The sequence below is a fragment of the Balaenoptera ricei genome, chromosome 11 (assembly GCF_028023285.1).
Source record: "Balaenoptera ricei isolate mBalRic1 chromosome 11, mBalRic1.hap2, whole genome shotgun sequence".
In the NCBI taxonomy this organism is placed as follows: domain Eukaryota; kingdom Metazoa; phylum Chordata; class Mammalia; order Artiodactyla; family Balaenopteridae; genus Balaenoptera; species Balaenoptera ricei.
The window spans coordinates 73299768-73326842 of NC_082649.1; positions in this window are offsets into that span (position 1 = coordinate 73299768).

A 27075-nucleotide genomic window follows, 5' to 3' on the forward strand; every position below is an offset into this window, starting at 1 on the left:
CCCACGTAAGCTCACTTGGGTCAGAGCACCCAGGCGTGGCCGTAAGTCACCCTCTGGCAACCGAAACCACGTGAAGCACAGTGTTGAAAACTTGCTAAATCATTTGTCACTCAAAGGCTTTTAAAATAAAATACTTTCAGAATAATCATTTGATTTCAGACTCTAAACTGTGGGCTTCACTGAGCTGAATGTAAATACTCTGTCTTCACAGGCACATTCAATAGCAACTGAAATCAGGGTTAGTCAAAAGACTTTTGCTGTCAAGTTTCAAATCCAAAAATCACTTCTCTCAAATTCCACATTTCTTCTTCCTTATGCCTCAAATGAAATTGTTGCATCTGGGTGGAGGCGGAGGTCCCTAAACCTAGGGGAAAATGTCCTGGCTATTGAGTTTTCTGGCTCTGGATTTAAGTATACTTGACGTTCACTCTATTTATGTTATTCCTTCACTGAACTTCCTACTGTGTGTCAAGAGCATCTGCTCTATTCTGAATATGTGGGTTCAAATCCTGGCTTCACCACTTACCAAATGTGGGACTTCAGGCAAATATGTAACCTCTCAACTGCAAAATTGGTTACATGAAGAATTAATTCATTCATACATCATGAAAAAATTTGTTTTGAGCACCTACTATGCACCAGGTACTATTCACTGCGCAGGGAATAAAGTAGACAAATACCATGTATGTATTATGCCTGGTGCAAAATAACTACTCAATTAAAGCTTGCTGTTATTATTCTGATCATATATTGTGTGTATGTGTGTGTGTCTCTAATATACACACACACACACACACACACACACACACACACACACACATATATTAGACCACATTCTAGGTGTGAGAAATCCAGAGGGAAACACAAGAAGTCCTTCTTCCCATATCACTTGCATATGAGTGGAGAAGGCAGGCAATATATAAATATAAAAACAAGATCCTTTCCTATGATTATAAATGCCATGAAAACAACTAGCTGGAGTTATATGACAAAGTGATAATATGGGTCAGGGTGGTCAGGGGAAGATTGCTTGAAGTACCATGGGCAGATCTGGGACAGAGCACTCCAGGCAGTGGGATGGGCCTGTGCAAAGACCCTGAGGCCAGGAAGGCCTTGATGTTAGAGGAACAGACAGAAGATCAATGAAGCAAAGGGAAGAGTGGCATAAAGTACAGTTGGAGAGGTGGGCAAGTAAGTCCCTCATCAGATGGAACTTAGAAGCCCTGGTAAATCTTTTGGATTTTATCCAAATGAAAGGAGAGCTCACTGGAAGGTTTTAAGGAAGAGCTTAATCTGATTTTCAGTTTAAAACCTGATCCTTATGAATGCATAGACACTAGGGTGCAAGCAGGATGACCAGCTAGGAGGCTGCTGTGGTCCAGCTGGGAGATGGAGGACTGGGTGCTAAATGGTAAGGTGATAAGAAACGGACAGCGGTGGGGTGAACACACTGGGTGGCGGAAGTGAGAGAGAAGGAAGGGGAGACAATGACTTCAAGGTTTTTCAGGAGGAGGACCAGATCTGGAAAGACAGTGAGAAGACACTGAGAAGATGATTTCCCAGTGGGGATAGAAACAGGGGTCTGGAGCCCTGCTTCAGGCTTTAGAGTCATCACCCATGGATGGAAGATGAAGCCAGGGGAATGGATGAGGTCACTCTGGTGATTAGTGGAACAACATACAGCAGCTGGGAAAATTTCCTTCCGGCCTTTTCCCTCACAACTGTTTTATCACTATCCGGTGAGTTTCACCCCTGGTGATGGTTTCCCTCTTTGGACCCTTCTAATCTGTTTCCTTTTAGAAGGTGGCTGTTTTCAGTGGTTTTTCATTTCTTTCTCTGGACTAATTTTATTGCTCATAGCCTTCTCTTTAGCTGCCTTGGCAGGGAGATGCTATATATTAAAATAGTTATTATTTTATTTTATAGCTCAGCGAATCTATATTCAGCTCATTACAAGTGTATGGGCCCCACTAGCCAAGTACATTTCATAAGAGTGAGCTCTTATTGAGAGAGAAATCTCATGTTCTCTTGGTATCTCCCACAAGGCTGCTCCCTGAATTGTGATGAATCACATGTGGGCACAAGAGGCCCACAGTTTGGGTCAGCACTAGTTAAAGCATCGTCCTGGTTCAACTTGGCAATGCTTATAAAGCTGGGACCCATGAGGTCTAAGCTCAGAGGGCAAAGTAACAAGAGGAGAATCACGCAGCAAGCCGTGGTTAGTAGGTGTCTCAAAATTAACATGTCCCGAACGGAGCTCCTGATCATTATCGACTCATTCCGTTCTGTAATCTTCTCTGTTCCAGGTGGTGGCAACTCTGCTCCCCCAGCTGCTCAGGCCAAAAATTTGGAGACTTCTTTGACTTCTGTCTTTCACACTCCACATCCAATCTTTCAGCCAGTGCTGTCATTTCTCCCTTCCAAACCCATCAAAAAGCCACTGTTACCTTCACCTCCCTTCACCTCCACTGTTACCACCTTGGTTCAAATCCCTCAACATCTCTTTCCTGGGTTGTTTCAACAGCCTTCCTGCCCTTGTCCACATTCTGTCTATTCTCAAGTCAGCCAGAGAATTCCCATGAAAATGAAGTCAGATCATGACAAGCACCTGCCCAAAACCTTCCAATAACTTTCCTTTTCACAAACAGCAAAAGTCAAAGTCCTTACTGTGGCTTCTGAGGCCCTACATGGTCTGGCCTTGTTTCCTCTCAACTTATCCCCTGCTGCTCTCCCAATGCTCACCACACTCATGCTGAATGTCACGAACACATGAGACACATTCCTACCTCAGGGGCTTTGCAAGTACTCCTCCCACCACCAGGAATGTTCTTCCCCCAGATATAAGCAAGGCTCACTCTCTCACCTCCTTCAGGTCTCAAATATGACATATGACATTCTCATCAAGGCCTTCCCAGGCATCCCGATTTAAAAACTGCAACTGTCCCACACCTCTCATCGCCTCTTCTTTTCTGAATCTGTTCTTCTTCTCGACAATAGGAAGCAGAACCATCAGCAAGTATTTCACATGTTTATCTTTTTCAAATCGCCTGTCTCCCTGAACTGAGGGCAGGGATTTCTGTTCTGTTGATTGCTGTATCTCCAGTGCTTCATCCAGCACCTGGCACAGAGTAGGTGCTCAATAAACATTTGTTGAATGAATGAATGAGTGAATAAAAAGACATTCTTTAAAAATTCAAATTTTTTTTTAATTACATTGACCTTACCACTATGAAGGGCTTTGGTCACATGTAAGTCAGGATGTGCCAAGTTGTGCTGCAGTAACAAACTGAAATCTCAGTGGTTTTTACACAGCACAGTTTATTCCCTGTTCATGCTCTGTGTCTGCAGTGGGTTAGCAGGGGGTTCTGCTTGTCATAGTTACTTGGGATCCATCCCAGCAAAAGCCCCACAGTCGGAGAGGTAAGGAGGAGAGAGCAAGGTGAACTACACATGGCTCTAAAAGCTTCTGCACAGAAGTGACACACATTGCCTCTGTTCACAGTTCATTAGTCAGAGCGAGACACCAGCTCAAGTCTGACTTCAGGAGGAAGGGAGGTGAAATCCCCCCTTGTACCCAGAGTGATGGTGGTCAAGGGCCCAAATAACTACCCCAGTCTAGCAGAACACAGTAAAAGTCTCTTCATCTGTGTCCCTGCAGCCTCTCCAGTTCCTCCCACCCTTTGTCCCCTCATCCCCCAAAGCTCCTCCAACACAATTCTCCTTCTTTCTTCAAGGCATGTCCCTTTCCAGCTCTAACTCTTCCCCTGGACATACACACATATCATTCCGCAGATTCTGCGTCAAAGAAGCCAAGGACCTGGTTTTGCAGGGACGGCCCCCGCAGGGGTGAGGTGGGTGGGGGTAACTCAGCTAGAAAAGCCAGAACCTTTTCAGCCGGCTGGCTGAAGGGCAAGGCCGGTAAAACTCACAAGTTATAAAGCTTCGTCCAGTAGCACGGGCACACGGCCTCCTGCCCACTAGCCAGAACATAGCACTGGCGCTGATTTCCACATCCCTGACACCAAGATCTTAAAGTGATCAGGGGAAGATCCAGCCCTTTGGCATCCTGTGCCTTCAAAAAAAAAAAACAAAAAATCTATTTAGATTATCCTTTTAAATGTATGGAATCTGTGATGTCTAACCAGACTATTAGGCTGGCGGAATTATACCCGTTTCCCTCGCTATTCCTTTTAATAGAGGTGTTACTATGTCAATAATTTTGTGAGTCCTTAAATCTCCATTCATCATTTCAACAAATTTTTACTGAGTATCTACTGTGTGTCAGGTACAGAGTGAACAAGATGAAGCTCCTTGCCCTCCAGATTAAATTCTACCAGGGGTGACAGACATTGAAACAGATAAAATGCTATCATGTTGGAAGATGCCAAGCGATATGGTGAAAATAGACATGGAGCAGAGGAAGGGAGCTTTGGAATGTGGCTGGAGGTGGATCTGTTGTTCCAGGCCATGGCGAATACAATCACTGTGCAGGAAGGTGATGCAGAAGATTACGGTAAGCTGTCGTGTCACCTGTGGCCCAGGTAAGCCAAATAGAAAGCTAGTGTCTCAGGGATGCTGTGGGTGGCTCTCATCACCCCATCAGCCAGGGACCACTGCTTCTTTTTATCCTCTTCATTTTAGAGTGATGAAAATGGAATGGGCTGTCCATTTTCCTCACCTTTCATTCATCTCTCATTGGGATCATTCCAGGAACTTCTGGGTAATATGATTGAGGGAGAGGGGCTAAAAGCTTGCCTCTGGACCCACTTCAAGGAAATGCCACTGAAACCCCAGAATTCATCACACTTCAGTGAGCAGGTACCCTTGTCTCCAAGGAGCTGGGGAGGCAGCAACTTTCCAACCTATCTGATTAAACAAATAGATGAAAAGACCACATTTGGCGGCAACAAAGGATTAAAAATCCCTCCATGATTATCTTGGGCTGAATCTGAAGAAAGAATCTGCACTCATTCCAATAACACATTAAAGTTCAGTGGCTGAAAAATCTGCAGAACAAGTTGGGTCCCAGTGTGGAAAGGGCAAGGAAGGAGCATGCACTCACTCTGCCAATGGGGAGGAAAAAAATTTTAACGAGGGCAAGATAAGAGCCAGACGTGTAGAAATATTTCTCTTTGAGGATATTCTTTGTACCAATTACTCTTCAAAGATATCATGTTAGCGTTTTTGGCACAACTTGACAATTAAATTAGACGAATGGTTTTCAATGTTTTTGCATCTGATGTGCCTGAAACTCTTCTTATGCTAACATTTTCAGCCCGTCACACACATTTTTAAAACTTTGGCAAGTCATATAAACACTGATTTCAATTAAGTCAAGAATTTAAAAACATTTCACTATTCATCTTTTTTAATAACATGGCAAGTAATTAATTGGGCTTGATTATCATTTTGCGGTGCCCAAAGTCTGAGGATAGAAGGAAACACAGCCACTAAATTTCTACTTTTAGATGATGCCTTCCAAGATGGCTTCATTTCTTATATTCATTGACTCTCCTCTCTTCCCAAGAATTAATGGTGCCTTGAATCACCCCCCACCCCGTTTCAATTTCATGCTCCAAAATGGTTCTTGTCCTGGTGCTACTGGTCCCATTTCCATCACAGAACGGAGAAGAATGCTGTACTGGACACTGGAAAGGAGCATAATAACCGTGTGGTTTGCATATGAACCTCAGCCAGAGGAGAAGCAAATCTCAGGTCTTATCTCTAGGGTCATAGTTTCCCACTTGCTGATGTGACAATGTAACTTGATGAGATAATGATTTCCAGGTTGGTTCCAAATGGTCTGGGGTTGGAAGGTGAGTGTAGATGGAAGGCCAGCAGGAGTTGCAGCAGCCAGATGACACACGGATTGGAAGAGGTGGCTATTCTGCAGGACATCTTTCCCAGGAGTTCAAAGAGTTCTGACAATATTCTCTAACACACTGCCGATAGTGATAGAACAGATGGTCTATCTTCAGATAAGCCATAAAGACCGGTATGTGATAAGGAAGTCCAAGGAACCTCTAAACCTTGGAGCTTCCCTTTTCTTCTCTGCCCTTCCCTCACTTCCTGCCTTTCCCCTGCACAAGTCTTTTTGTTTTCTTCTCGCTTTCGACGTGTGCCAATTCTTAATCAGGTTGGCCAATTTTGACCAACATCAATAAAGAGAAGTGATGTTCCTTTCTCCATACCCATTCTCTATGCAGAGGGTTCTTTCAGGTCATCAGGGATATTTACTTATGAAAAATCCCACAGAAGCCTGTTCTTTCTCTGTTTCATCTGTCAATACATTTTAGAATGATCAGTGATCTGATGTCTTCATCCCTGCTGGATGGAAAACTCCATGGGGACAGGGCTCAGGTCTGTTTTGTGTACCACGTACTCCCCAGAGCCTAGGTGCATTGAACATTTTTGTTTTTATTCTGATATTTTGACATCTAGGGCCTTACTGACCCTAGGAAGACTGCTCATCCCAGGATTAGCTGATTTCTAGAGACAGGAAATGACTTGCCTTTGAGCGTACCTTTCATAAGCAAAGCACCCAACAGAAGCCAATTCCCCCAACCACCTCCTTTACTGGGCACTCACAGGGTTCATATACTTGCTCTGGGCTAATATTGCCCTGCCCTAATCACCCCAGGGCCAGGTACCAGACAACTCAGGACAGCCTGTACCTGCCAGAGACCAATGAAATTACTCAAAGCAACCAATCCTAAGCCTGTTTGCCCTGTCTTGCCTTTCCTTTCCCGTGGGAACCACAGTGAAGGCTCTTGCCCACTTTCTCCCCTTGCTCCTTCTGCCTCCTGACTGACTCCGGTGCTTCCCCACGTGGTCCTGCATGGCACGCCTCCTACCCTTGGGAACTGTGGGTTAACAAACTAACTTTTCAATGGCAATCGTCTCCTTATCTGTTGGCCTCACCATCCCTGAATAATAATAACACCTACATTTGAAACACTTGCATAGTGCCTGGCATAGAGAAGGTGCTCAATAACTGACTAAGTGGATGGCTCTTCCAGCCCTTCCTCCAAACTTAAAAGTCCCCCCAAATTCCCTGCCTATTGCTTCTCCGGGCTTCTTCCTTCCTTACAAGATAATGTCAACACCAGGCCACCCACCTTGGCCAAAATTCAGGTGGTCCCTCTCAACCCAGGGAGTGCTGTTCTTCCTCCCCTGGCAGGATTTGTGTGGCCCAAGAAGGCAAGCCTGATGGTGTTGCTGAAGGGAGATGGCACTGGGACACTGAAAGGGCTTTTCCTGGCCGCCTGTCATTGTGAGACATTCCAGCTAGCAACGAGAACAAAGACAACAGCCAGGGAACCTCGCCTTTTATGGTTCTGTCCTGGCAGCACTTCAGGAACAGCCCAGCATGTAGGTGTGGGGCCAGTCAGGCTTTGTTCCCCACTTATGTGCTCCTAGGCCACCGGTTCTCCAGCTAGAGAAACACTCACCACTGCAAGAGGTGCAGGGATCTGAAAGTGAGAATGCAATTGCTGAGGGGGACACCATTCCTGGAAATCAGCTTTCCTCATGCCCATCCCCAATCATTTCCCATACACACCTGCGTGGGCATCAGAAAGAAAGGACTGAAGCAATTCCCTACTTAAATAACACCAGTGACATTTTCTTTGACCCCTTGGGGATATTTGGAATCTTCTACAACATGATAGGTAATATTTATTGAGCAGTTCCTCCATGCCAGCACCATTCTGAGCACTTTGTTTGTGTGATAGCCAAGCCTTACAATAACCCTGCCAAGGGGTATCACCATCTCCATTTTCAGACAGAAACGTGGAGATTGGGTAAAGGGACTTGCCCAAGGTCACGAAGTCGGTGGGGAGGCAGGTTTAAACTTTCAATATGTAGCTTTCAAACAGCCAAATTCTAAGCGTTCAAAAGCCTTAGCTGGGTGGCCTCTCAGGGCCTCAGTTTCCCTCTTTACTTTGAAGCAGTTGCCCCAGATGCTGCCACTCAGGGGCTTTTTATGCTCTATTATTTTGATTCAACAAGCGACATTCCAAGCATCACAGATTTTCCTCTGTTGCTGAGAAAACTGCAGGGTGTCTGAAGCCCCTTCATAGGCTGTGACCTCGAACAAGTTGCTTAACTTCTCTGAGATACAGGAAAGGAAACAAAATAGTCCCCAAGCAGGTTTGACCCCCAAACCCCAAGTTCTTTCCAAGTATTCTCCACCTGTACCACCTCCTTCCTCACCAGTATTCCTTCGTCAAGGCACATATTTCTGGAATCTTATGGAATTACAGGACATGACACATAGAGGAATGGGAAAGGGCTAGGCCTTAATGTTACTGAATCTTATCTCTACTACTTCCTAGGAAATATTTAGCTTTCTCTGCGCCTCAATTCTCTCATCTGTAAAATGGGCACCGACAGTAGTCATTGTTCCATAGAGTTACGTGAGAATTGCCTGAGATGATGCATTTTGCATGAAGCTGGCCGACAGCAAGTACTCAATAAATGTCAGCCATTAATATGATCGTTGAACTTTATGATTTACTCTATTCTCTGCATGCCTCCTACATCTGGAATGATGATGTGAAGAACAACAGATGTGAGGGCAGTCAGGATGGCGGGGACCACAGCGGCCATCTGGTAGTGAGCAGAAATGCAGCACCAAGAGGCAATGTCACAGCTAGTTGGAGACAGGCTATAAAAGGGAAGACTGGGTTAGCTGGACGACCCATTGGGCTGCTCTCAGGTAGTCCCTCACAGTTGTCATTATTTCTTCCTCTATTTGCACAGCCAAGGTCTGTCCGTCCCTCAGACCTCTGCTTGCCTGAGCCAACTGCCTGGACCTTCCCGAGCCCAGGCGTCCCTGCCTCGTCTTCACCCTGCACGCACACAGTTCAGGCATCCATGAAGCCTGCCATAGGCAAGAAGCCTGTGTAGAAATGATTCTGTCTACAAACTTTTTTGGAGTGAGGAGGACCCATGAATTTCCATACTCCTAAGATGCATTATTTTCCTACCTTTAAGTTTTTTAGAAATTAGAATAGAGTTTACATTTGATGAGTGCACTTGATGTAATGTTTCTTATCACCCAAGAGCTGTAAATAAATGGGAGGAGCATTTTAGAGGTGAGGGAATACACTCACTTATCCTTGCGTTTTGTGCAGAAATTAAATACTATCCTGCTAGGGTTGGTAGTAGTAGTAATAACAACAACAACTGTTATTATTATTGTTGTTCTTGTTATTATTAGCAGCCACTTTGTGTTGAGTTCTTAAAAAATGCCCAAGACTTTCCATGTAATATTTTTAATCCCTTATAAACAGAGCTCTGAAGAGTGGGTTCTGTTAATCTTGTTTGACCAATGAGGAAACTGTGGTTCATAGAGGTGAAGTGACTCACTCAAAGCTGCATAGCTGTATAGCCAAAGGGTTTGGATATCCATAACTTCTCTCCAGAGAATGAGAGCCTAGATCAGCTGTCACCAGTCCCCGCAGGGCGGAACGGGCCCTCTCTGTCCCTGTGGCCAGGAAGTACTAAGGCGTTAGCTGGTCACCACTGCCACATGAGCCCCCACTTGTTCATGACAGAGAACCACACACCAAAGGAGTGGTGGCTTTGGGGTCCCTCTTCTGAACTACTGGCTCACAGAAGGTCTATTTCCCTATCCCTCTCCTGGTCTGGCCAACCCAGGGTTCTTCTGACTGACAGAGTACAGTGGATACTTTGCGGTTCTGCAGTCAGGCTGCCTGGGTTCAAATCTGCGCTGTCTCATTCTGACTAGCCCACGTGACCTCTTGAAAATTATGTCACCTCTCAGTTATCTGCAAAAGGGGGATAATGGAAACAAAACCACCCAGCAGGGCTGTTATAAGAATTCTTTGGGGAGGATGGACACAGAAGTCAACTATCGTTATTCTGAACTCACCAAACAGGATGCCAGGCCTGATTCCTGGCCCCGGCGCCCTCCCCCACCAGCCAGCCATGAGCCTCCCAGGCTGCTTCAGCTCAAGAGCTTCTGTAGTCCCACTGGAGGCTCAGTGCAAGGCAAGGAGAAGGCGCATGGGCACCATCAGGACGTCACCAGGCTAAATTTTACCCTCCCAAGGCCTTCTGATTGAAAAGAGCGTAACTTTAGAGGAAAATCAGAACAGCAGGAGCAGCCAAACGCTGCTGGAACTGTGTGCTAAGCCCTGGGCTGTGCGTGAGACCTATCTGATTGCACCGAATCCTCTCCATAAGTGATCACATAGGTACTTTCACTAGGCCCATTTGACAAAAGAACAAGCGGAGATTCAGAAAGCCTGCGAAGTGATCTGCTTAAGGTCACACAGCTACTTAACAATCAAGCTGGAATTCCAACCCAGGTCTGTGGGAATGTAAAGGCCCATTTCTATACATCCTACTCCAAAATAAAAACATCTATGAAGTTCCTATCATGCACCAGGAACTCCTGCTGGTGTATTAGCGTATTTAATGTCCCAAATGAGTGCACTTGATTTAGCGTTTCTCCTCATCACCAAAGAGCTGTTAATAAGTGGAAGGGGCATTTTAGATTTGAGGGAATTCACTCACTTATTCCTCAAAAATTAGTATACGTAATACCCTTCAAAGAATATATATATATATATAATTTTATAGCTGAGTAAACTGAGGCTCAGAGGGCGAAGGGACGTGCCCAAGGGCAACAATGCAGCAGGACCGGAATCCAGGTCTGCTAGGCTCCAGGCACTAGCCCTTAGGCATTTTCTGTGTCATCACCCTGGGGCTTCTCCCAGTCCCCAGAGCAGAAGCAAGGGCCGGGCATGCCCTCTCCAGCTCTGAGCCAAAACGAGGAGTAGAGAACCAGCCTCCAAGTTAAGTCTACTGCCCTGCGGGCCTTTCCACTGGCCAAGAGCCCTCTTGGTCTCTTTACAGCCTTGGCTGATGGCCTCCTCCTAGTTCTCAGCCCTCAGCTTGTGACCCACTGCACCATATTGGAGAACTGCAGCTCCAAAGCGGTGGCAAACGTTAGTCACACAGCATCACCAGAGACTCAGGGCAGAATCTTCTTGCGGGAGATGATGTCACACCCTCAGGGCCCCATGGCCTTTCCTGAACTGGGCTCTGGTCTCTCTCTTCAGGGGCGAGAACTGCCACACTCGGTCCTAGACAGGTCAGGTGATAAAAGATCAAAAGACAAGCCGAGGCTGCTGGCTTAGCAACAGGCTATTGTCTGCCCTGTCCCCAGAGCCACTTTCCAGGCCTCGGCGGCCTGCGAGCAGCCCCTCTCCACCCGGCCACCTTCTCTTTCACAACTGATTTTTTAAAAAACCCTCCTCCTGCTCTTAATTGCATGCTGTGTGTTCAGATTTCCTGAAGTTCATGAACTGCTGTGAAATTTAAGACAAGCCTGCATTCCTGCTGCATTGCTACTTTTTAATTCTAAATTCCACCCACCCTTCCTAGGGAAAAAAGGAAAAAAAAAAAAAAAAAGCCAAGCTGAGTCAAAGAAAATTTATGCCAGTTGAAAGGAGAAGGCCAGCCCCAAATAATTCTACTAATAAAAGGGCAGTGAGAGACAGGGTAAAAATAATAAGGTTATATCCTCATAAAGTTCCTTTATTTGTGATTCCCAAGGCACTTGGGGAGCGTTAGCTCATCAGGGCAGGGCCCCAGATGCAGCATCTGCTCCCGGTGGTTGCCTCCATCACTCCGGGTGCTCCATAAACACTGGATCCTAGCAGTCTAGGGCCTTCAACGTGGGTTGGTGGGAAGCGCGAACCAGAGGAATTTTATAGCAGGAGAAAGAGGCGCCAAAAAGCCTAAAGACTTCCCCATGGTCACCTGATGAGTCAGGCTGAACCCCAAACAGAGCCCAGGCACGCACTCCAGACTTTGGAGAGGAACCCACTGGGCGGTGGCCACAGGCCATTAAGAGATGCTTTGTAATAACAAAGACCACGTCCTGGAGCGGTTCATGGGGCCTCCACAGTCCTGTGAAAGAGGAAGAGAGCACCCCTCCCAAGCCACTGGAGTGAAAGGAAAGGGAAGAGATTGGATAGGACTTCACTGCATCAGTTAGGGACCATAAATTCAGAGAAGAACTTTCCTAAGGCAAGCCTTTACTAAGGCCCTACTGTATGCGTGGCACCAGAGGTGGGGAGACAAAGGAGACGGGCACCCCGCTCAGGGAGCCCACCATCCCCTGGTGGCGGCACTGCTGGGTAAACAGCAGGCTCTGAACAAGGAAGAATGGGGTGCGTGCTATGGCAGGCGCAGAGCGGGCCTGCTCACTTAGGGCCATCCTCGTCTGAGTCACCAGCGCCACTCATCTGACCTCTGCCGCGGTCTGTCAACTGCTTTCTTACGGCCACCACACAAGAGCCAGAGAGTGAAAAAAATACGGTGTCACTCCCCTGTGTCAATGTCCTCCACGGCTTCTCCCAGCACGTGTACCACAGTCGGGCTCCTGTCTCTCTTGCAGACCTCTGCTCACTATTCCCTTTCTACTTTGTTATTCCCCCAGCCCTGTCTTGGGACCTTCACACGTGCTTTTCTTTGCTCCAGGAAAACTCTTGCCTCGACCCTACCCACAGTCAGCATCCTCTAATCATTCAGATATTGGCCCACCTGTCTCCTCCTCAGAAAGGCCTTCACTTAGCTTCTTATATAAAGTAGATTGTGCAAGTCCCTCTCCATCATGTGACCCTGTCTTATTTCCTTCATGGCAGTTGTCCCTATTTGAACTGCTTACTCTCCCTTATGTATTTGTTTACTTACATATTGCCAATCTTCCCATATTAGTTAGCTATTACTGTATAACAAACCACCCTGAATCTCAGTGGCTTAAAATAGCAATGAATGATTGTTGTTCATGAGTCTATAGGTCAACTGGATGATTCATCTGGTCTTGGCTGGGCTCATTCATGTGTCTACAGGGGTTAGTCAGGTGGCTCTGCTGATCTCAGCTAGGTACTCTCACGTGTTTGGGAGTTGACTGGCTGTGATCTGGTCTAGGATGGTCCTTGTTGGAACAACTAGGGTCTCCTATGCACGGCCTCTTATCTACTAGAAGGCTAGTGTGGGCTTGTTTTAATATGATTAGCAGAGTTTGGGTGTGTGTGTGTGTGTGTGTGTGTGTGTGTGTGTGTGTGTGTGTGTGTGTGTGTGTGTGTGTGACAGAAAGAGAGAGAGAGAGAGCGAGAGAGAGAGCGAGAGAGAGAGCGAGAGAGAGAGAGAGAGAGAACAAGAAAAAGAGAGCAGGAGTTCACAAGGCCTCTGAAGGTTTAGGCTCCAAACTGGCACACTGTCATTTCTGCCACATTTTGCTGGCCAAAGAAAGTCTCAAGACTAGTCCAGATTCAAGAGGAGGTGAGACAGAATTCTACCTTTTTTTGGGAGAATCTGCAACACTACATTGCAGAGCATGCAGATAAATGGATCCTGAAAAACTGGGGACATTTTTGCAGTCAATCTAGCACATTCTCCATGTAAGTTCCACAAGAGGAAGGACCTCAGTGAGCACTTGCCATGCACCATACACAGCTTTAACCATTCACATAGTATACATAATTCACGATCTGTGTTTGGTGTGTGTGTCAATTTTTTAAAAATGGTGCAAACTCCTTTGTAACACTGGATTCTGGGACAAGGTTGTGATCTGGGTTAGACAAGTTACAACAGGCATCTGCCGTATGGAGTTGTCCTATGCTGGGAGACATATTTGCCCCCTGAGATATCAAAATCCACGTAATAACAGGTCATGTTATAACGAGGTTTTGCTGCACATGCTTGCTCTCAATTTAGACAGCAGGCCCTGCCAGGTCTTCCTCCAGCTGCTGGCTTCAGACCTCTCTTTCCAGAAGGATAAGAACTACCTGTCAAAATGCAAAGCTCTAACAATGAAATATACAGCGCATGCTGTGGGAAAGCCCTCGGTTTACTTCCACGGGCTGCAGCTGGTGTGCACGGCTGAAATGATTCATTCCTCCACCAAGCAAAACAAGCCCGTTTACAGGGTCTCCTGAACAGAACACATCCCCAGCCTTTCACGTGCTCTGCATTCGGCTCGTGATTTAACCTCCTTTGCGCTGAGGAGCAGCAGACTCAGACTCGGTGCCGGAAAAGGCGGCTCCTTCCTGCATCGCTCTCTGCTCCAAGGCAATGTGCTGTTACATTTCTAGGAAATCAGAATGTCTTTTAAATCCTGCTTCAAGTATCTACACATTCCATGCTAAGCTGCAGTGCTTAATTTAATATCTCCACAGCAGTGGTAAGAGTTTCAAACAATGGAGCTTGCAGCCTCAGGGACACAGGAGGAGAACTCAAAAGATGAAATAACAGTTTGGGGATGACAGCACATTTGAGATGAGGCAAAAAAGACCAAAAAGCAAGCACAGTTTTGGCCACAGTTGTCAAAAGTGAATGTAAGTGCCACTTGATAGCAACATCAAGGACATCTTTTCTCTTGGGAAGCATGAACTTTACAGGGTTCCATTTTGGGAGGGGGCTAGAGGCTAAAGACTAAAGGCTATCCCTTGGCTGAAAACCTGAGGGCAAGAGACCTATTTCAGCCACCAAAATAGCCGTGGGTTTTCAATGTCAGGGAAATCTGAGGATGGAAACCAAGAGAGGCCGAATTCATTTCCTTTGGAAATCACTGTCTGGGTCAGGGGTCCTCAGATTGTTACCTACTCCCACGAGAGCCCTGAAATCACTTCTCCACATCAAAGGTGCTAATTGCTTTCTTAAGGGTGCTGGCTGGAGTGGAACCCAGGAGCATGGCAAGTGTGATGTTCTCATTTCTCTGGGCCTGAATGATGCTGGAGTTTTGGAATGTAAACCTGTAGACTGACTACATATACATTCTGATCCCTGAGATGCTTGTCTTCCTCAAACCCACACAGGCACGTTATTTGTCCATCAATTCATTAAGTATAGATTGAATACCCCTAGTACGTGCCATGGACTGTTCTAAGAACAGTGAGCTTACATGCTTGCCTCCATGAGGCTTATAAACAAAATCAATAATGAAATACAATAGTATTTAGATAATGATAAGTGCCAGATACACCAGGGAAGGGGGTGGGGTTTATTTTGAAATATGGTGGTTAGATGAGCCCTCACTGAGTAGGTGTCAACAAGAGTTTGAATGTGGTGAGTGAGTTAAGTCCTGTGGTTATCTGGGGGAAGTGAATTATAGGCAGAGAGAACAGGCAGTGCAAAGACCCTGTGGCAGTAAGTGCCTAGCTTGTTTGAGGAGCCTCCAGGAGGCCAGTGGTGGAGGAGAGTGATGGGAGTGGGGTAAAGGGGACACACTGTACTGGGACCCGTGTGACACCGATTTTAAGGATGTGTTCCTCTAAGGCAGTGCTCGGTGATTTCCATCATTCCTCAAAGGAGTCAATTTTAGGATGAGCAATTCAGAAGGGAAACAAAGGTATTGTCAATCTTTTCCTTTTCAAATACTTAAGCCCTGGTTCTCCTACTACCACTTCCTTTAAAGAGGAAAGTAAGTGAGAAAGAAAACAGCATGTCTAAAAATAGACATGCAATAATATTATTTAGTCCTGCCATGGGGAGAAAAGATGAAATGTCCAGGGTCATCCATCAAGGTGAGTTTATAGACTGTAACTTCTTTAAGACAGTAATTACACTGATGGCTGATAAACCCAGGGAACTTACCCAGAGGTAGGGACTTTAGATGTGTAAGGAGAAGTCTACATGTGCAGGAAAGTGTGGCCAGCACTGTTTCTAAGTGAGAGTCAAGGTGAGAGTGAAAACAGCAGGGTTCCTGACCAGTGGTCCTTTCAGCCCCACTTCACACATGGGCTTCAGAAGGTACCTGTGAACCTCCTAAAATGATATACAACATCTCATAGGTGCTGCGTGCTTTTTTCTGGGAAAAGGGTCCAGAGCCTCTCAGAAATTTGCATGACCTCCTCCAAAACAAAGAACCATTGACTTCCCATAATCTAATTGGTCTGAGCACTGTCAAGTCCTCCAATTGTACACAGGCTCTCATTTACTTCCCGGACTCCACACATGCTGTTCCCTCTGTTTAGAACACTCTTCCCTGTTTTTCACATAGCTAACGCTCACATGTCATTCAGGTCTCAGTAAAATGACATCTCCTATAGGAGGCGATTCCTGGTGGGTAGACTAGGCTGTGAACACCTATAGCATCCTGCATGTTTCCTATCTCATCCCATCAGAGTTTATTGTGAGTTCTGGCTTCATAGAAGCTTTCCCCGCTAGGACGTAAGCCCTGGGAGGGCAGGAACTGGGGCTCTCTCCCTTGCCACGGGGCCCTGGATCTAGTAGGTACCCAATAGGTACTTCCAGATGGATGGACAGATGGGTGTACTGATCAATTACTCTTAGCAGAGAGGTAAGTTCTTTTGGACAACAACCTGTTCTACTCCCCAACCGGTGGCCAGGATCCATGAAATGGGCTACTACAACCTACAACTTCTGATTCTCATGGATTGAGTAGTTACACCCTGAAGCTGGCTATCAAACTTTTATGAGAGAATCTTCTTTTTAAAAATTTTTTGCTCTACCTCAAGGACTGAATTTTGCACAGTGGATTGACTCCCACTTTGAGTGAGTTTTTAAGCAAGCCCAAACTCCTTCTGCCTCTGTACCACTTCACACTTCACAGACTTCTTCAGGGCTTCCTGCTGAGCCTTCCCTTGCCTGAAGGAGTAAATGTTGAGCCTGACCTTGAGAGCCTTTGTTAAAACAGACAGGATGACATAGGTAGCCTGAGTTCAAATTGAGACTTTATTATAAACCAGCTGAGGGACCCTGGTAAGCCATCTCGTGTCTCTGAGCCTCAGTTTCCCTGCACGTGATCAACTCATGGTGGTTAAGAGCATGGGACTTCACAGGCAAAGCTCTGAGTTTGAATGATGACTCAACATTTGCCAACTGAGTGGCAACCTGAGGGTTACTTAAACTTTGTGGGCTTCAGTTTTCTCATCTGACGAAATGAGACTAAAAGAGGTTTACTGCAAAAAATATCGACTGCTTAGCACAGAGACTGAACTTGGTAAGTACTAATTATTGTGCTAGTATTGAAATTATATTATCTTCATAGTTATTGATATGCTATGTAGACCAGAATAATAAGACAGCTATTCCTACAGCGAAGTCAAGGAGAGAGGACTTGGGTCGTTTCCTCAACAGTACCCAGAGTCCAAAGCAAACTGTCAGATTCTTACCCCCCAAAAGATGGCCTGTAGTCTCTTTGCATTAGCGAGTAAGAATCTAGAAAAATCACATGTGAAGTCAGGCATCTGTTAGCTATTGGCTACTTTCCAATGCAAAAGCACTCATTCCATTCATCCATTCATTCAGGAAAGAAAGCAAGGATGCACTGGGTGATTATTAGCTTCCCTAATGATTTACTGAGTACAATTCTATGCCAGCAACTATGCTCAGAGCGACAGTGGTATCAGACAGTATGGGCTAGTGGAAGCTGGGGGACCTGCTCAGCACAGGTGATGGAACCGGCCAAGTATATGATGGAAAAGTCCCAGCTCTTCTAAGTGATCCAAGGGTTCACTGAGTTGCTCCTGCCATTGTGGCCTTCAAAGGGCAGCAGAGGGCCTAGGAGGAGTCCTTGCCAGCAAGTCCAACTACACCCTGACTCTCTTGCTCCCCATCCTAACGGTCCAAATTCTCAAGACTTCCTGGGCTAGAATCTTGACCCCTCCACATATTAGTTACATGACTCTGAGTAAGTCACTCAACCTCCCACGTCTTAGTTTTCTTATGTATAAAAGAGTAATAAGCAACATCTGAGACTGACTGCAAGGAACAAAGGAGATAATACAGGCAAAGTGCTTCTTTAATAGTGCTTGGCACAGGGAAAGCGCTCAGTAGACAGCTATTATTATTATTATTAGCAGTAATAATAGTGCACTCTCAGAGACCCTACAGTGTAGCCTACTGGTTATGAGCTCACTCTGGAGCCAGATGACCTGGGTTTCAAGACGGGGCCTGCCACTTCCTAGTTGTACACCACCTGGGGTAAGGTGCTTAATCTCCTGCAGACTCAGCTTCCCAATCTGCAAAATGGAATCAAGACTAGCACCCACTTCCTGGAACTTTGATGAGGACTCAGTGAATCAATAGGCATGAAGCCCTCAGAGTTATGCCTGCTTTATATCAATGTGCACTAAAGATGGCTGCTATCACTCTTCACTATTCATGCCAGGTGTTCTGGGCTCAATTCCTGGCTCTGCCCCTGTCTTGCTGAGACTCAGAGGAAAGGCCATTCCCCTCAGTTAGACGAGGTTTTAAAACCACACGTTTTCTTACCTTCTCACTCACTCTATATAATGCGGAGACCCTGAGGCATGGGGTGGACTTTGTTTGTAGAGGCTAAAAACCCTCTCACTTGATATGTCCTGTGAATGGGCTATTTACAACTTTCCTCTTTACGGCTGTGCCATCCTCCTCTGGTGAGTGGAAGCAGCCACAGCCCACATCTTCCTGCTAAGGCCGTCTTTTTCACAAGACCCCCCCAAATGGGGTGGGGATAGAAGGATGTGTGTGGGAAGGATAACATAAGACAGACAGCAGCAATTCCTCACTGAGTTGGGAAGATTGACAGGGGAACCCCACCAGCAAATTGGAATCACACATGTAGCACTCGGGCATTCCTGTCTAAAGAGGGAGGTGTCCAAACGAATGGCTTGTCTCAAGCTGAGCAGAGGCCCTGATTTTATCACGGAGTCAATGGACAACAAGAACCAGACTTGCCTGCAAATGCCCGGGGAGTTACAAATCCAAATACGGTCTTGTCTTTGCTGTTTCAGGAGCCTGATGTATGTCTGTCCATTTGGTGGGGAGGAGCTCAGGCAGAAACCGGGTTCTCTTGAGCTGGCTTCTGCCGCCACTGTGGTCCCTGAGATTCGGTTCTTTGAGTTCCTCTGTTTACCGTAAAACTCAAGTGGTACCATCTATTAAGTCCAGATTCCCCAGCTTGTTCTGAGATAGAGAGCACCCAGAATGGTCTCCATAGCTGATTGTGCTGTCAACTGGGCAGCACTTAGCAGGGTGGGTTAACAGCCTAAGGACTAAATTTCTAAAAGGTGCCTCCTTCCAGTTTCTCATTTCTCCTGTGTTTTGCACTGTTAAGTGTCCTTGGGCATCAAGTGGCCTGCTAAATGGCTAGGCTTACCACCACTGACCTGGGGCTCCAGTCAGTCAGATGTTCCTCCAATAACCAACTTGACAGTTGTGACCTCAGGTAGCTGCTGAGCCCATAATAATCCAACAAAGAGTTATTAAGATACGAAGGAAATTCCCTACATACCCCCCTTCCTCTTTCTGCAACTGCTATGGTTCTAGGCTTTTAAAAATGTGATCTTTGTCACAGGGTGCTGCTGAAAAATTATAAGCAAGAGTTCTACTTGAATTTGCTTGTCAGAGAGAGCTCTCTGGGGGACTCCTCTCTGGAAGAGAATAAAACTCCAAACTGTATAAGGATGTTTAATTGTTACTCCCAGTCATATAGGCCAACTGTATGGCTACTGAGGGATGTCTGTGGGTTTGAGGTTTTTTGACCCCAGTCCTTCCTTTGTGGCCATGTGAATCACCTTCTTGATTATTAAGAACACAAAGTGACCTAGAAAAGTCTGCAGGTTTCTGGAAATGAAAGACCCACAAACAAACACAGCTGGTTTCAGCTTTGATGCCGATAAGCTAAGCGAGGCAGAGCAGGACCGCAGAACGAAAATCAAAAACCAGCCTGAAAACAAGAAAAGAAAACCTTTTTCCTCTCAGCCTGTAGATGTGGGAGGGAGGCTAGAGGGAGCTTTGGAAAGGGCAGTGTTTGAGAGCAGGGCTTCCAGGAAGGGAGTCTGGGAGCCCTGAGCTGTGTCCTGGGTCACATAGAGGCCCCGGCTGCAGGCCTGTTGTCCAGAGCACTGGCACACCCAAGGGGACCCCAGGCCGGAGGAGGAACAGTAATTATGGGGGGGTAGGGGAAGGACCAGGATGAAACCAAGTGCGAGGTTGATATTTCCCAAAAGAGAGTGGGTTGGGTGGATGGGACCATATTCCAAAAGAGAATAACCTGCTTGTAGGAGGGTAAAGCAGATGCCCACAAGCCCTCTTCAGATGGAAGAGGAGGACCCTGGCACTTAACTGCCCCAAAGAAGCCCTGGGAAGACATGTGGAGCGGCCCTTGGGCTGTGGGTCTTTTTTTGCATTTCCACTGTTAATTCCAAACCCTCCTTGCCCAGCACAAAGGTGGATTCTGGTCATGATGCTTAGAGATATGCTATTCATAGATCCCATGTTACTTGGGGAAAAGATTTTATGATGAAAGTGTAACTTTATATTACTGCATTTGACCATCACAGCAAAAAAACACAACTATTACTAAAAGCATCTTACTGGGAGATTTCCCCATTCTGCATTTACAAACACAGAAACACAGTCTGAGTTGGTGACCTAGCTGGTGACCCATTTAGCCATAATTAATTTAAAGAAAAGTGCATTTAAAACAACTGTAGTTTCTAATTGTCCTTAAAAAAAGAGCGCATATTTTTTAGTAAAATTTTCAAACTCTTTTTAAATCTCTTACTGCTCTAACCTTTTCCACATTTTGTGACATAACACGAAATTCCTTAATGCCCCAGGCTTGTACTATAGGAAAAAGAGATACAAACTCTTTGAAAGGAGTGTTTTTATCCTTTTATTCCTTCTCTTCTGCGGGAAACTTAATTTTATTTATTAAAAATTCTATTGCGAAATAGTTCAAACATGCAGAATAAAATTGAAAATCATGTTTTAAGCACTTATATACCCACTTATATTTATATCCGGTGGAATAAATAAATCTTAACATTTTGCCGTATTCCCTTCAAATCTTTTTTGCTAGGAACAAAAAATACAGATATAATTTAAATCCCCCATTCTTGATTTTCTTCCCCTCCCTTCTCTAATTCCGAAGTAAACACTAAACTGAAGTTGGTGAGTATTATTTCTATGCACGTTTGTTATGCTTTTAATACTGTTGTGCTCTATGTATTCATTCATTAACAAATGTAGTATAAATCTGCAAGTTAAAAATTTTTAAACAAATATTTTCATACTGCATTTATCACTATTAAACTTGCTTCTTTCATTCAATATGATGCTTTTGCAATTTACCCATTTTAATGTAGTTGGCTCAAGTGCATTTTAATGCTGTGATGTATCCTATTGCATAAATATACCAGAACTTCTATTGATAAATATTTGTATTGCATCCAATTTTTTGCTATTACAAAGCTTCAATGATGCTAATTACACCTGCCCTCATGTACATGGATTCAAGCATTTCCCTAGGGTATATACCTAGAGGTCGAATTGCTATGTCGAATTGTTAGTGACTGTCTAACATAAACTTGACTAGATGTTGCTGAGTTGCACTCCAAAGTGGTTATAAAATCCATACCAGCAGAGTCAGGGCAATCCACTTTTGCTGTAAAGTATCATTTACCTTGTCTGCTAGGCTGGCAATGATATTATTCAGTGGTTTCTATGTGCCAGGCCTTGTGTTATGCTTTTCAAACATATTATCCCATGTAATCCTAACAATGACATTGTAAAAGAGGTTTTATCAACCCCATTTCACAGACAGGAATCAGAGGCCTGGACAAGCCCCTTACACATGGTCAAGCTAACAGTGAGTGGTGGGTTGCTCATAGCAACCAGCTGTGTCTGGCTCCAGAGCTCTTAAAAAGTAAGTATCACTGCCTTCAAAACTGCAAAAACATCCTTTTTCATTGACCAGACCCATGATTTTAAACCACAGAGACAATAAAGTTACCCAAGTGACTAAAAAATTGCTATGCATCCCTAGGCCGAACCCAGTCTCCTGGACTCCTTACTCCCAATTTGAGGCTGGTGTAAATGTCAAGGTTGCTTCCTTAACAGTTTTCCCCAAGGGACCACAGAAGGCTCCAAGCTGGGTGGCATCAAGGGCAAACATCTCCGCTTCCCAAGCCTAGCTGTAATAGTGTTCACAGACCCCAGCCTCTCCTTCCAGGAGCAGTCCTCCAGCCAGGGCCTCCCCACCATCAATCAGGGCGCCGTGGAATGCATCAGTCACGCAAACCATTTGGAGCATTTTTCCAAGAAAGGGAACAACATCATAAAGTCTCAGCAACTGAATCAGAACAAATGGATCTTAAAGACAACTTTCAAATTAGGCCCCAGTAAGCTGACGAAATGTTAAAAAGACACATGAACCTCAGAAGTGAAAGCAGAGAGCGAGAGGGAAATCCCCTCGGCCTGATGAATCAATTGCAGAAAAACCCTTTCACCTGGTCCCCATCCATCAGCACCAGAGTCAGAAGATGGGAAATGCTGGCTCTCACTCTTAGCACCTCTGCATTAATGTTACCCACACTCTGAGTGTGGTCAAAGGAAACTGATTCTGGGACAGAGACCAGGAAATCCTGACTTGGGAAGAGTGTACATCGAAAAAGTGGCTCCTCCTTCCCAAGTGAGATCCAGAGATGCTGATCTCCTGATGAGATCGCTGTGGGTAGGAACTGTGCTCTAATGCTTTGGTTTTGTTCACAGAAAGGTGCTGTCGGGTCATGAGGGTCCCTTGGGTTGTTTCAAGTTCATTGTTTCAGTATGGCCCACTGGTCACCTAGCCCTTCCAGAGTGGTGGACAGGCCGACTGAACCCAGTGCTTGTGCCATAACCATGGCTTGGGGTACTGTGGAAGATTCTGAGGATAACCAGATCCCAGTACAGAGGAAGAGCAGGGCAAGAGTTAAGCACAGGCTTTGCGGTCAGCTGGACCTGAGTCTGAATTCACTTACTAGCTGTGTGACTTGAGCAAGCAACTTAACCTCTCTGAGACTCAGTTTCCTCAGCTTTAGAGAGGGCAGTGATATCACCAACCTCAGAAGGTTATTGGAATGATAAAAAACATGAAGTGTTTAGAGCACACAGCACAGTGCCTGGCACATGGTTAACTCTGCTTCTCTCAATTGTGGTGGTTCTGTGTGAATTAGAAAAAAGACCCCCTCTTCTTCAAGACACTGGATGGCCATCTGGCAGAAATAATCCTGCAAATCTACAATTACTGTGCAATGAATGGTGCCCCCTGGAGTTGTGCAGTCGACAACTTGCACAACCATAAGCACTGGCCTTGCACATGGTAAGTGCTCAATAAACTAATACTAATAAACGAATACTTTATTAGTCAGAATAAAAATTACCATCACCCAAGACATCTATGAGGAGTCTTTCAGCTGGCACTTCATTCTTGAAGGAAGTTGTAAATGAGTTCCCAGGACTCCAAGAAGCGTACAGAACTCATGGTTGAGGGGTTTGGGAAGGGTGGTGTGGGGAGGGCAATGAAAGGTTGTCAGGCAACAGTCCCAGCAGGAGACAGGCAAGCAGAGGATTCAGAATCCTCAGGTCAAGCCCAAGAGGCGAGCCTCATCAGTCACGGGCAAGTTGAAGGTCTGACAACCAGGAGGTCATCCAGAGCTCAGCCTACCTCCCAGGACTGCACTGAGGAGCATATGGGGGCAATAATACACATGAAAGAAAATGCCGTGAACTGCACGACTTGCCGAAGGATGACTACCTTTTGCTCACTCATCTCCAGTCCGTGAAATCCTTGTCCTCCCAACAGCTTTGGGAGGTCCTGCGTTTTCACCGTACCTTTAAAAAAGATCACTTTATTGGGGTTTGTTTGTTACTAATTATAAAATTAGGGCAATTTTTTTTTAAAAGACAATAATTTCACTCAAAAAATGGGCCACAGATACAAATGGGAAATTCTTAGGACAAAAAAATGGCCACTGAACAAATGAAAATAAGTTAAATATAAGAGAAATAAAAATTAAAACAGTGAGGCAATTTTCCACTCATCAGACTGGGAAAAAAAAAATTGACTGATGTTGTCCAAAGCTATTAAGATTATGGGGAAACGGGCACCTTCTCATCCTACTGGTGGGTGTATAAGGTGCTTTCAAACATTGTGGAAACCAGTTTGGAAGACTTTATTAAAATTTAAAGAGAGCATCCTCTGACTCAGAAGTTATATTTCTAGGAGTTGATTCCACAGAAATAAAAGCACCAGAATACAGAGCAAAACATAAAGATGTGTTTGCTGCAGTCTTCTTGATACCACCAAAAAAACCAAAACAAAACAAAAAAAAACAACTGGAAACAACCTATTGCCCATCAAAAAGGTATAACCGAATAAGTATGTTTTTTTTTCTATGGTCTGGAACAATATGCTGAGTTAAACTTAGGAGGTAAGTCTATATATACAGATCTGAAGGAATGAAATTGATATGGTATCAAGTGAACCACAATGACCCAAAAATGCAAATTGCAGGCCACAACTCTGTAAAAATTACATATATATGTATGCATACATGCAAATAGGGATATGTATTATAAACTCAGGGAAAAAACGGGAAGGACAAACACCAAACTGTCAACCGAGGTAGCATCTGGGCGTGTGATCCAACTGCCAAAAGGAGGGGTGCAAAACACTGACTTCCCACTTTATATCTCTATTTAAGAACTGTGGGTGATTTTCACTTGTGATTTTAGCAATTTTTTTTTCGAACAAGATTTTAAAAGCACATGCTCTATATTACTGAGCAGTTAGGAAATACTGAGAAGTACTTCTTCATTTTTGTATCCGTCTCTTCTCTCACTTAGGACTGCATTACGCCATGTATGACCTCACAGTTCTACCCCGGTGGGACCCAGCAATGTGACAGGGAGGGGAGGTCTCTGGTGCAGAAAGTCTAGTGGAGAGTCCTCAGACCTGAACCTCAAAGCTGCTTCACATGAATCAAAATCGAGTTTGCACCCTTTGCTTTCCAGACGCAGACACTGGGCCTGGAACATGCTGTTACTCATGCAGGCCAGGAACTATTTACAAAGAGGATGAGAACTCAAAACATAAGCCTGTGTGGTTCTGATGGAAGAAGCAGCTGACTGAAGCCCAAACCAAACATCCACAACAAGGATAAACAAGCACAGGTTTTGAGTGGGTGCTGGGGGGTCTCTCCTGCCAGGTTCACTGCCCATCACTGCCCTCCTTCTCTTTGCCAGACCCTCTGTCAAGCACCTGTTCTCCGTTTTCCTCATCCTTACCATGGCCTCTGAGGCAGGTTGGATGTATCCTATTTACTAACGAGGAAACTGAGGCTCAGAAAAAATAACCTGGTTGCATAAGGTCACACAGCATATAAAGGGCCGAGGCAGATTTTAAATCCAGTTATGTCTGTCTAATGCCCTAACACACAGCTTCTAAAGAAAACATGACGTCCCTGTCTCAAGGCTTTCTTGGAAGAAGCATTTGTGAAAAAGAGCAGTGCCCAAAAAGATGCCAGCCAAAAGCGGGCTTTGTGAGGGACAGCTCTCCAATCACGCCAGGCTGTCTGCCGAGGAATGGCTGGTGAGGCTTTCTTGGGCTGTTCCAATGTGTGGGCAAGGCAGGAAGTTGGGATTCTAAGTGACCCAGCAAAATGGGAAGGGCGGCCAGGCCAGACGCAGGCTTCCTGGAGCTTATGGTAGCTCACTGATGAGTCCTGCTTACTCAAAGGCTGCCATCAGAGCCAGGAGAACAAAAGCCACGCCTGCTGACTCAGTAGCTCAGGCCACTGTGGGCATGTCCCTAAGGCCAGGCACAAGCTTTGCTCAATCCATTTTTCTCGTCTGTTAAAAAGCACCTGATTGGTAAGCTTTTGTTTTGAAAATAAACACTCTCTTGGATTCCACACTCTCTAGGCCAATCTTTTCAACCTTTATTGATGCTCCTATCTCTCCCCTCTGCCCTCTCCTCCTGAAGAGATATTTTTCTTTTATTCTTTTGGGATTTACCTGACAATCCATTTCTCCATGCTGGTGGAGTCATAGGGAAAGGTAGAGAAATATCTATTTTAGGAGGGGGTAGGGGGAGAGGATAGAAAGAGTGAGTGAGAAGGGGACTCTGCTTCTTTATTTGAAACCCATTTTCATCTCTCTTTGCCTTCTTGGGACCCCAGCTTCCTGTCTATAATGACAAAGTGTATATACATACACATTAATAGCAAGAATGAAAAATGACTAGGGCTTCTCTGGTCACGCAGTGGTTAAGAATCCGCCTGCCAATGCAGGGGACAAGGGTTCGAGCCCTGGTCCGGGAAGATCCCACATGCTGCGGAGCAACTAAGCCCATGTGCCACAGCTACTGAGCCTGCGCTCTAGAGCCCGCGAGCCACAACTACTGAGCCCGCGTGCCACAACTACTGAAGCCCGCGCGCCTAGAGCCCGTGCTCCGCAACAAGAAAAGCCACCGCAATGAGAAGCCCGTGCACTGCAACGAAGAGTAACCCCCACTCGCCGCAAACAGAGAAAGCCCGCACACAGCAACGAAGACCCAATGCAGCCAAAAAAAAAAAAAAGACTAAATCACCTTGGATCAGATCACTGAAGAGATAGGAGCTAATTTATCAATAAGCCAAACCAACAGATGTAGACATCCAGGTAGTTAAATCTGAGCAATTCTGGACAGCCCCCACCCAGCTCTGCTGAAAGTATTTCCTTTCACCTGCCCACCAGTGGTAGCTGACATTCTACTATTAGAGAGTCATTCTTTGGACTGATACAGTGCTTGTTAAAATGCACATCAGAATAACAGTCCCTCATATTTGCAAAGGATGAGGTGTTTGAAGATCTCTCATATTCTTGCATTAACCTAGTCAAATAAATTCTATCAGCCCCTACTGTATGCTAGGGGCTATCGAGCCCCTACTTGATAACATGCTGGTATTGGAATGGCAAGTTAGAAAGACATGATACCTTGTGCTACAGGAGGACACGATAACGGGTTAACTATCTAGACCTGGGACCACACTCCATGCCCTTGACTCCTGATCCTGTGCTCCTCTATCTGACTACCTGCCACACTAACGCCTGGGTGGTATGAGACATTGCACCTTTGCAACCTTCCTCACCTTGATGCAAATCAGTCCACTGGTTCATTTCTGTGTAATAGCCATCTAAGAACAGGGCTGGGCCTGGGGAGATGGAAAAGAAGGGCCCCATGGTGGGGGGAGTGGGAGGGCCATCCATGGGATTCCACATGGA